We start from the raw sequence: 10,296 nt of genomic DNA on the forward strand, positions 1-10,296 counted from the left end.
TTTACTATATTAACTTAGTGTTTTTATAATTGACAGTACAATTTTTAGGTATTGAAAGAACATGTGATTTTGTCATCATTCTCTATTTGCCTAAATATATGGTTTTATTTTTTCCCCAATATAATCCCAACACTAGAAATTAAACAGCTTCTGTTCCAAGTCAGCAGAAAGTTTCTGGGAAACTGATTTTCAAAGCTTCAGCAATGGTTCCCATGTGACACATCAGTCACACCAGCTTCTCAATGTTTTAAAATACCTTTCATCCTATTTAAGGCGTTTGGAGATTTCTTCAGCTTTTAGTTATATCACTTGGTGAGTGGCAGGCAAGTTTTTTAGCCATAACACAGCTTCAAATCTTATGGGGTTTTTAAATTTTATTTCCTAAAATCTCTGATATTTGCACTGTAAAACAAAAAAAAATAGAATTACAGTAATTCCTTCAACACTACCTAGGTTCTTTTGCCTTGCTGCTCTCTTCCAATACATAGAATATACACAACCTTCATTTCAATGCTGAATTAATGTAATACTGTTAGGTGATTTAAAGTGATAATTAACTTCCACACATGATGTGCCCACATCACTCAAATGAAATGATGATATATTACAACTATAACCAAATTCATCCAGGCTCCAGCAATGACAACTTCATTGTGACCTTCATCTGGCTAAAGCAATCATAAGGTATGTTTGCTTATGAAATGTATTCCAATAAAAAGTATGAAAAAATAAATATAAAAATTAAAATGTGAAAAAATGTGCGTCTTAAAATTGAAAAATATGGTAAAAACAAAATTTGATAGCATTATGAGAAGAAATTGACAGATCCATGACCTTCACATAAATTTTCAACAAGTGTCTTTCAATAATGGAGAAACAAAGTAGACTAAACATTTATAAGGAGCATAGATAATCTGAACAATAGTATTAATAAGTTTGGTCTAAAAGATATATACAGACCAGCCAAACAACAACAGCAGTAACAACAAAATTGGGGCTGGGGGGAGAAGCAGAGACAGAGACACACACACACACACATACACACACACACACACAGAAAGACAGACAGACAGAGACAGAGAGAGAAAGATGTCCAGAAATAAGAGCAAGAGGTTAGTAACTGTTAAAGTTGCTAGTGGATATACGAAAGTTTATTTGATGTTTTAAAATGTCCATAATAAAAAGTTTTTTTAAAAAGGATGAGCTGAGTTCTTCTGGCTGCTGCCTGGTGAAGACACCGAGGGGGGCAAGGATGAAAACAGAGAGACCAGTAAGACTGCTGAAATGACCAAGGTATGAAAGACTGGCTGAAAGTCATGTCCATTATGATGTGCTTATAGCGACTGGCCTCCACAAGTATCCATTAATCATTGACTAACTTTGTAAGTATTTTGTAATTACAATAGTAAAACCTACATGTGAATGGTCAGTCTTCAGAGTTTGGTGGTACTTTGAGGTTTATGCACAAAGTGGGTAATTAGACAAGTCAGGTTCTCAAATTTTTTTTACCCCAGCTGTGGCAGCCACCTTCCTGTAATAAGCCTTGTCTTCTGGTATTCACACCCCCCACATAGTCTTTTCCAACATTATATCAGTGTTGGTCTGTATCACCAGCCAAATATGGCAGAAGTGATGGCATGTGATTTCTAAAGCTAGGTCATAAAAGACATTGCCATTTCGGCCTTGTTCTCTTGGGTTGCTTCCTATGGGGAAAGCCAGCAACCATGTTGCAAGGACCCTATAGAGTGGTCCATGCAGTGAAGAACTGAGGCCTTCAACTCATAGCCAGCACCAGCTTTCTAGTCATGTGAGCGAGACATCTTGGAAGCAGATCCCCCAGACCCCAGTACAGCTTTCAGATGACTGCAGCCTGGAGAGAGACCCTGAACCAGAACAATCTAGCTAAGCTGCTCCCGATGACCCTCAGAAATGGTGAAATAACAAATGCTTGTCGTGTTAAGTAAATTTCAAAGTAATTGTTATGCAGCAATAAATGACTAATACATCAGCTCACAGTAAGAAATACATAGGATATCATGACCCAACACACACACATACACATGTATGTAAAAATATAGTAAATTTTATGAAAATGAAAAAATACAAAAAGAGCTGTCTAAAATTATGCTTAGCATAAAATGAGGCAATTCAGAGACTTGTGGCTTTCTACTTGGTACTTTTCTCTATTGCCTAAAATCCATATGTATACGTTATCATTAAAAAAATAAAATTTAACTTAAAAATTACCTTTTTCTAACTGGAAAGAATAATAATAAATAAAAGGCATATATAGAACCTTGCACCCAGAAAGAGGCAAAGAATTATACTTCTCAAATACTTACATAATATTTATAAAAAATGACTATGGGATACTTACCTGGCAGGGGAGATACCATGATCACAAAGGTAGTTTTCCCAGAGCGAGGCTCATCCATTATAATCCAGATATGTTGACCCCTGCGATGTCCCCAAATGTGGGAAACTCGACTGCATAATTTGTGGTAGTGGGGGACTGCGTTTGTGCTCTCCCCTGAGGGGGAAAAATTGACCATAGAATAAGGTAGCTGAGAGAAGCTGGGTAAGGTAGAGGAATGGGTTCAGCAAGGATGTGTTCTCAGTTGGAGGACGTGTTCTTTGCCATTCACAACCAGTGGCAAAGAGTATCATTAACTTTCTCTTAATATAAAGCAGTCACTTATAAATACCTTTTTGATTAGTTAACAAAAAGGTAACTAGAAAACTCACATTTATACATTATTTAAACATATTTCTAAATCAGTTACAGATAAGATAATAAATGTATATAAAATCATGAAATACTACAAATATGAAATAATAAAAATACAATAGATTAATGAATGCAGTGGCTGGTTTGGGTGCCCCAACCATTTCCCTTTCTTTAACCACAGTCCTTTAACAGGTCAATGTGTGCCTCCCCAGCTTCTATGAGTGTTGCCTGCTAGCAGCTCATGGCTGCCCTTCTCCAGAGACCTGCCCTCAGTTCACGGGAGCCATCAGACCTCGGAGGTTATGCCCCCACACATCAGTATAGACCACCCCTACTCCACAGCAGTCTATAGCCAGTTTGTGACTCAAATAGGAATGCCAAAGTCCAGCCCACTTGCCTCAAGGTGGAACCAATTCTGTGGCCAGTCATGCTTCAGAGCCCCCATGGATCAGGCCCAAGTAGCCTCCAGCTGAGAACACATCCTTGCTGAACCCATTCCTCTACATTACCCACCTTCTCTCAGCTACGTTATTCTGAGAGCCCTCTCTCAATACATCATATACACAAGAATCCCCATTTTAGGCTCTACTTCTAGGAAACATGATATAAGAGAGACAGGTAGCCATAAATGGTAATAACAGAAAAAAAGAAAGGCTGGAAAGGGTTCAAATAATCAGCCAACATTAGACATGAGGAAAAGAATAATAGAATAAATCCAAAGAAAGTGCGAAGAACTAAATAAAATTTATAAATTAAGTACATATACCGTATATAAGAAAGAAGACATAACTTAGCAATATAAAAAATGAAAAAAGATGCATAATGATAGAATAAACAAATTTAAATTACAAACAACAATAAAGTATAAACAACTTCTTGCTACTAAACCTAAAAACGTAGATGAAATGGGTAATTTCCTGGAAAATGTATGTATCCAAAACTGACTCAAGAAGAAATAGAAAAGCTAAATAATTTTGTAACCATTTGAGAAATGTAATCAAAAGTTTAAAAATCTATGCTTTAAAAAAATAGTTTTGTGGGTAGTTTCTCCAAAGCATTCAAGAACAGACCATTCCAATCTCATGCAAATTGTTGCAGAAAATAGGAAAAGAACATGCCTAATTCATTTTATGAGATTAGAAATACCTTGATACTCAAACAAGAACAAAAGGAGAAAGAATTCTCTTAGAGCAATATCACTTATAAACAGATATAAAAAATCAAAGCAAAATTGTAGAAACTGTATCAAGCAATGTATTTAGAGCAACAATATGCCATATGCTAGTTGGATTTATCTCTAGAATCAAAAATGGTTCACAATACATATATTAAGTGTCCACTTCATTATTAATTTTAGGACTTCATTTATTTATTTTTAGAGAGAGGGGAAGGGAGAAAGAAAGAGAGAGAAACACTGATGTGCAAGAGATACATCAATTAGTTGCCTCTCACACGCCCCCAAAGGGGGACCTGGCATGCAACCCAGGCATGTGCCCTGACTGGAAACTGAACTGGTGACCTCTTGGTTCATAGTCCGGTGCTCAATTCACTCAGCCACATCAGCCAGGGCCTCATTATTAATTTTAAAAGTATACAAGATTTTCTTAAAATTTTAAATAATTTTTTAAAAAATCAAACCTATTAGCCCTGGCTGGTTTAGCTCAGTGGATTAAGCGCTAGCCTGCAAACCAGAGAGTCAAGGGTTCAATTCCCAGTGAGGGCACATGCCTGGGTTACGGGCCAGATTCCCAGAAGGGGGTGTGCAAGAGGCAACCATACATTGATGTTTCTCTCCCTCTGTTTCTCCTTTCCTTCTCTCTGTCTAAAAATAAATTAATTAATTAAAAACTTTAAAAAAATCAAACCTATTAAAAATTAAAATTCTTAGGTATCTAGAAATAGGATGGAACTTCCCAAACCTGTAAAAGGCATCCACCAAAACTCTTTTTAAATCATATTTAATGGAGCCACATTAAATATTTATCCTTAAATTCTAGAATAAGGAAAGGAAATCCAATGTCATTGCTTCTATTCACCTTGTACTGAAAGTGATGACCAACTTCCTTTTAAAAGTTCAAGAAAACTAACGTCACATGGAAATATGCAGTAGAAAATTATCAGAACTTCCAGTCAAGATGGAGGTTTAGGTAAACACAGATTGCCTCCTTACACAACCACAGCAAAAATACCCAAAATCATCAGAAAAATCGAGCTGTATGGAAGTCCGAAAACCAAAGAATTAAATAAGTTACATTCATCTAGACAGGTAGGAGGGGTGGAGACACAGATGTGTAGAGATGTAAAACGGGTGGTTCCACACTCACATGTAGTAGATAAAACTTGGGAGGAATACCTGAGAAAAAGGGATCCCAGCCCCTCACTAGAACATCCAGACCAGGGTTCCAGGCCAGGAAGATAAGACCCCACAGGTTCTGGCTGTAAAAACCAGCAGGGGTTGGGGCAGTGAAAGAAACTAAGGGATTCTCAGGAATCTCTTCTTAAAGAGATCGAAATGGACTTAAGACTTATGCAGACTCTCTCCAAGACCAAGGCAGCAGTTGAAGGGCACCAGCAGCATACAAGGAGAAACTAAAGTGTCTGGCATCAGGGTGAGTGCCAGGGGACAACGTCTTCCCAGACAAAACTCCAGAGGCCATGCACTAGGATTGTCCCCTTTCTGAGCCCTCCCACACACAGAGCCATGGTGCGCTGACACCATATCTGAGACTCCATCTACCTGGTTCACATGGGTTGCCCTGCCCCAGTGATTACAGAAAGCTCCATTCTACCCAACTTATAGATGTACTTTTCTACAATAGACCACAATACTAAGACAGGGAGTCAAAGCTGATCTACCTAAAACATAGGAGCAAACACAGAGAGGCTGCCAAAATGAGGAGACAAAGAAATATGGCCCAACTGAAATAACAGGACAAAACTCCAGAAAAAGAACTAAACAAAATGGAGATAAGCAATCTATCAGAGGCAGAGTTCAAAACAACAGCTATTAAGATGCTCAAGGAACCCACTGGGTGCTTCAACAGCATAAAAAAAGACCCAGGCAGAAATGAAGATGATACTAAGTGAAATAGAGAAAAATTTACAGGGAATCAACAGTGGAGTGGATAAAGCTGAGCATCAAATCAATGATTTGGAACATAAGGGAGGAAAAAAACATTCAATCAGAAAAGCGAGAAGAAAATAGAATTGAAAAAAAAAAACGTGGATAGGCTAAGGAGCCTCTGGGACAACTTCAAACATGCCAACATTCGAATCATACAGGTGCCAGCAGGGGAAGAGAAAGAGCAAGAAATTGAAAACTTATTTGAAAAAATAATGAAAGAAAACTTCCTTAATTTGGTGAAGGAAATACACATACAAGTCCAGAAAGCACAAAGAGTCCCAAATGAGATGGACCCAAAGAGGACCACACCAAGACACATCATACTTAAAATGCCAAGGGTTAAAGATAGAGAATCTTAAAAGCGGCAACAAAAAAAGCAGAGAGTTCCCATAAGACTGTCAGCTGATTTCTCAAAAAAACCTCTGCAGACAAGAAGGGACTACTAGCAAGAAGCATTCAAAGTGATGAAAAGCAAGGACCTACAACCCAGCTCACTCTATCCAGCAAAGCTATTATTTAGAATGGAAGGGCAAATAAAGCACTTCCCAGACAAGGAAAAGCTAAAGGAGTTCATCATCACCAAGCCATTATTATATGAAATATTAAAAAGACTTATTTAAGAAAAAGAAGATCAAAACTAGGAACATTAAAATGGCATAAACTCACAGCTGTCAAAAATTGGATCTAAAAAACAAACTAAGCAAACAAGCAGAACAGAAACAGAATTATAGACATGGAGATCATTTGGAGAGTTATCAGTTGGGAGGGGGAAGAGGTAGAATGGGGGGAAAAGGTGCAGGGATTAATTAGTACAATTGGTAGGTAGGGAATAGATGGGGGAATGTTAAGAACAGTATAGGAAATGGAGTAGCCAAAGAACTTATATGCTAAGGGGGGTGGCAGACTGCCAGAGGGAGTGGGTGGTACTGGGTGGAAGGGGGCAAAGGAGGGGAAATGGGGACAACTGTTATAGCATAATCAATAAAATATATTTTAAGAAAAGAAAATCATCAAGGCCAAATTTCATGCCATGTTTTTATAAGAAAATAAGGAGCAAAATAACATCCCTACAGGTAATAAACATAAGTCAAAAGAAGTGACCACAAAAAAGATTAAAAATATAATCTATAATAGATTAAAAATGTAATCTACTATATCCTAATGAGCTCAAGGATAATGAGATTATATAAAAATAGCAACATAAGTCTAAATAGAAAAACTTGGACATGAACTGACAGCACTCAAGAAATGTAAATAAAATTAAAAACCATTTCGGAAATGAAAATTAGACTAGGAGGAACAGAAGTAAACTCCCATTTAACAGTACAACCTAGGCATTGTATACATCATGTCCATTCCTATCCCACTGACCTGAATACATGGCCACATCTAGCTATGAAGGAATCTGGGAAATGGGGTCATAACTGGGCAATCAAGTGCCTAGCAAAAACTTCTGTTGTTATAGAATAAAAAAGAAAATAGAGAAGATGAGGCACAATTAAGAATCTTTTTAAATCCACCACTGTGGCCATGCAAACCCTTCTGACCTTATGTAGGAAAATCTCTTTCCTTTACCCAAGGGATATAACCCCAAAGTCTTATCCAATGAATGATTCCACTTCAGGTCTATGGGAGATGTGGGGCTCTCTGTGTCGGGTCCGGATAACCTTCTCTGTGTTCAGTGACCTATAAAATAAAAGACAAGAAATCTTGCCCCCACCACACATGGGGATGTATGTGATGCTGAAGTGAAAACAAGGTAACTGCAACAAAAACTCTCATTTGAAAAATGGGAGAAAGGGAAACCAGCCCAACCATTGATGGTCCAAGCTATGATCAAGCCCTGTGGGTGGGCAGAAATCATGGAACTCGTTGCCCTGACAATGGAGTGAGTTTTTCGGTTGGCTGTGTTGGTTCTGCTCATTTTGTATTTGGCAGTGGCATTGCCCACTTGACCATTTTAACTCTTCTCTATTTTAAATGGGCTCTAAACCAAGTGCCTCCCTGGATTCTGCATAGCTTTCACAGCTGGCTTCTGACAGGCACAGGTCTGGGGTTGCTTTAAGGGCTGCAGACCAGGCTTAAAGTTTCTTTAGCAATCCAGCCCCTTTAAACCCTTAGAAGGCTTCAGGTATATTTATCCATGCTCAATCTGACGTTTAAGTAATCTTACTCAAAAAACTTCTTTTCCTTTTGCTTTTTTTTCACCTTTGAAAACTCTTAACTTTCATTCATTGACCTCTATGCTATGACATCTGTTATTCAGCTTAATAAGCATCCTAAGGGCATATAAAATAATAGACTTGGATGTTCCCATGTATGTGTGTTTTCCAACACCAGCAAGCAGTTCTGCAATTCTCAGCAGACGCTGACTGAGCAGACTACAGTCCAACTCAGTTCTGACACTATTTACCTGGAGATAGGTCAGATCTTAGTCCCCAAGACTGCCCTCCCTCCCTCCACCTTCAAGCACCTATCGCAAATCCAGGTTGTCACCTGAGCTTCTGAACTAGTGGTTACAGATTAAAGGTCCCCACAATTCCCTCCTTGGGTTTGCTCAGTTAGTTAGAGGGGCTCACAGAACTCAGAAAAACATTTTAGCTATTAGATTGGTGGTTTATTATAAAAGGATAGAACTCAAGAACAGCCAGGTGGAAGGGATGCGTAAGGCGAAGTACAAAAGGGGGTGCAGAGCTTCCGTGCCTCTCCAGCACGCCACTCTTCCAGGATCCCCATGTGCTCACCAACCGAAGAAGCACCTTGAACCCCATCCTTTTGGGTTTTATGGAGGCTTCATTATATTAGCATAATTGATTAAATTATTGGACTCAATCAACAGCCCCTCTCCACTCCCTAGATGGGGGAGGAGAACAGACAGTTCCAGTTCTCTAATCACAGAGTTGGTCCCCTTGGCAACCAACCCCCACCCTTAGGTGCTTTCCAAAAGTCACGCCATTCACATAAACTCAGTGTGGGTGACAGAGGTTTGTTATGAATATTGTAACACCTTTATTGCTCTTATCACTTAGGAAATGCCAAGGGTTTCAGGAGCTTTGTGCCTGGAACTGGTGACAAAAACAAAAAGTAATTATGATAAATCGCAATATCACAGACGTGACGGTAACAACTATATTCTGATCTTTGCTGCTGGACAGATGCCCATTGTACAGCCAAGAACGCTTCCTATAAATGCTTGAGAAAGCCTGGGTTCCCAGTCCTGTCTCTTGCTTAGATGCCCTTTCAAAGCTGCCTCTTACAGATACCCAGATATCTGTGATGTTTCACCTCCAGGGTCCTTGTGTAGAGATCATGACGTCAGGCCAGGTAGCGCTTTGGAGAAGGATCTAAACAACAAAGGATCTCTTTGCCTCTTGTATGCAGCCATATTTGGTACCAGAAGATGAGCCCCTCTGACCCACAACCCCTCGGACTGTGGCTACTTCCCAAACACAGTCGCATTCCCATTCAGATCCCAGACAATCAGTTCTAGGCACAACCTTTCACCAATCAAATTTCTTGGGTGAATCGGATACCAGCCTACTGGGTCCTACAAGCTCCAGGGACACATATTAAGCTTTCTGAGTGGTGCCATTGAAGCCCCTCTAACTTGGCACTAAATAACGGGAAGCACACCTCTACCTCATCCCAAAGGAGATACAGTCATAAATCTGGAGTCTCCAAAGAAATCCTCTCCTATTTTAAACTGTCTCTCTGCCTCACCATCTTTTATGGGCCAGAAGCAGAGGGTTACCTAAGGTTCCCAGGGCTGGTTTGTAACAATTCTTCCCATGTCCTGCATAGGTGGTCTAACAGAACTTCCTCTTGGTGCGGAGGTTGGGATGGAGCCACCTATTCTCTCAGGATCTCAGCTGAAACCAGGATACAAAAAGTCCGATCCTGCCACATTCATTAACATCCTGCCATATTCCAGGGAGGGTGACAAACAACCCAGCAGAAGCCTACAAGCCTCAGGGATATTTTTCAACCAGGAACATGAGGCTAAATTAAGCGCTTCCTCTGTGGGAGGGAATGTGGGGGCCGGGGGGCGTCACTTAATTCCAACTCTTTTTCATGAATGAAAAAATAAATAAATAAACAGCATTCGCCAGGAACATCCTCACAGCTCGGAAATTCCAGTCAACTGGCTCGCAATACCACTTCCTGCTGCAGAAGGAAGATGGGTTCCGTTCCAGATATTCTGGTCCCAGCCTTGGCTGGCTTCCCTGGATGGTGTGTTTATTTGGCAGTTGCCACATTCCTCCTCCACCCCCATGTCCCATCACAACTTTTCTCCTCTCTGGCTGGATACTGAGGAACAACAGAGAATGGGAGACCCCATTTCAAAGAGCTCTCCCTCCATCTATTCATCCATCCCCCATTTTCTTTTCTTTTTAAGGGTTTTATTTATTTATTTTTAGAGACAGGGAAAGGGAGGGACAAATCA

At 39.6% G+C, this 10,296-nt stretch overlaps 1 non-coding gene across 1 annotated transcript; it reads left to right on the top strand.

The window, feature by feature from the left end:
- The first annotated feature begins 2,369 nt into the window (after positions 1-2,369).
- Positions 2,370-2,533, top strand: LOC119051214 (U1 spliceosomal RNA). Its single transcript, XR_005082884.1, has one exon. It is a non-coding gene; the product is annotated as a U1 spliceosomal RNA (small nuclear RNA).
- Positions 2,534-10,296: the final 7,763 nt, after the last annotated feature.

The sequence above is a fragment of the Artibeus jamaicensis genome, unplaced genomic scaffold (assembly GCF_021234435.1).
Source record: "Artibeus jamaicensis isolate MK-2021 breed Jamaican fruit bat unplaced genomic scaffold, CSHL_Jam_final contig_685, whole genome shotgun sequence".
NCBI classification, from domain to species: Eukaryota; Metazoa; Chordata; class Mammalia; order Chiroptera; family Phyllostomidae; genus Artibeus; species Artibeus jamaicensis.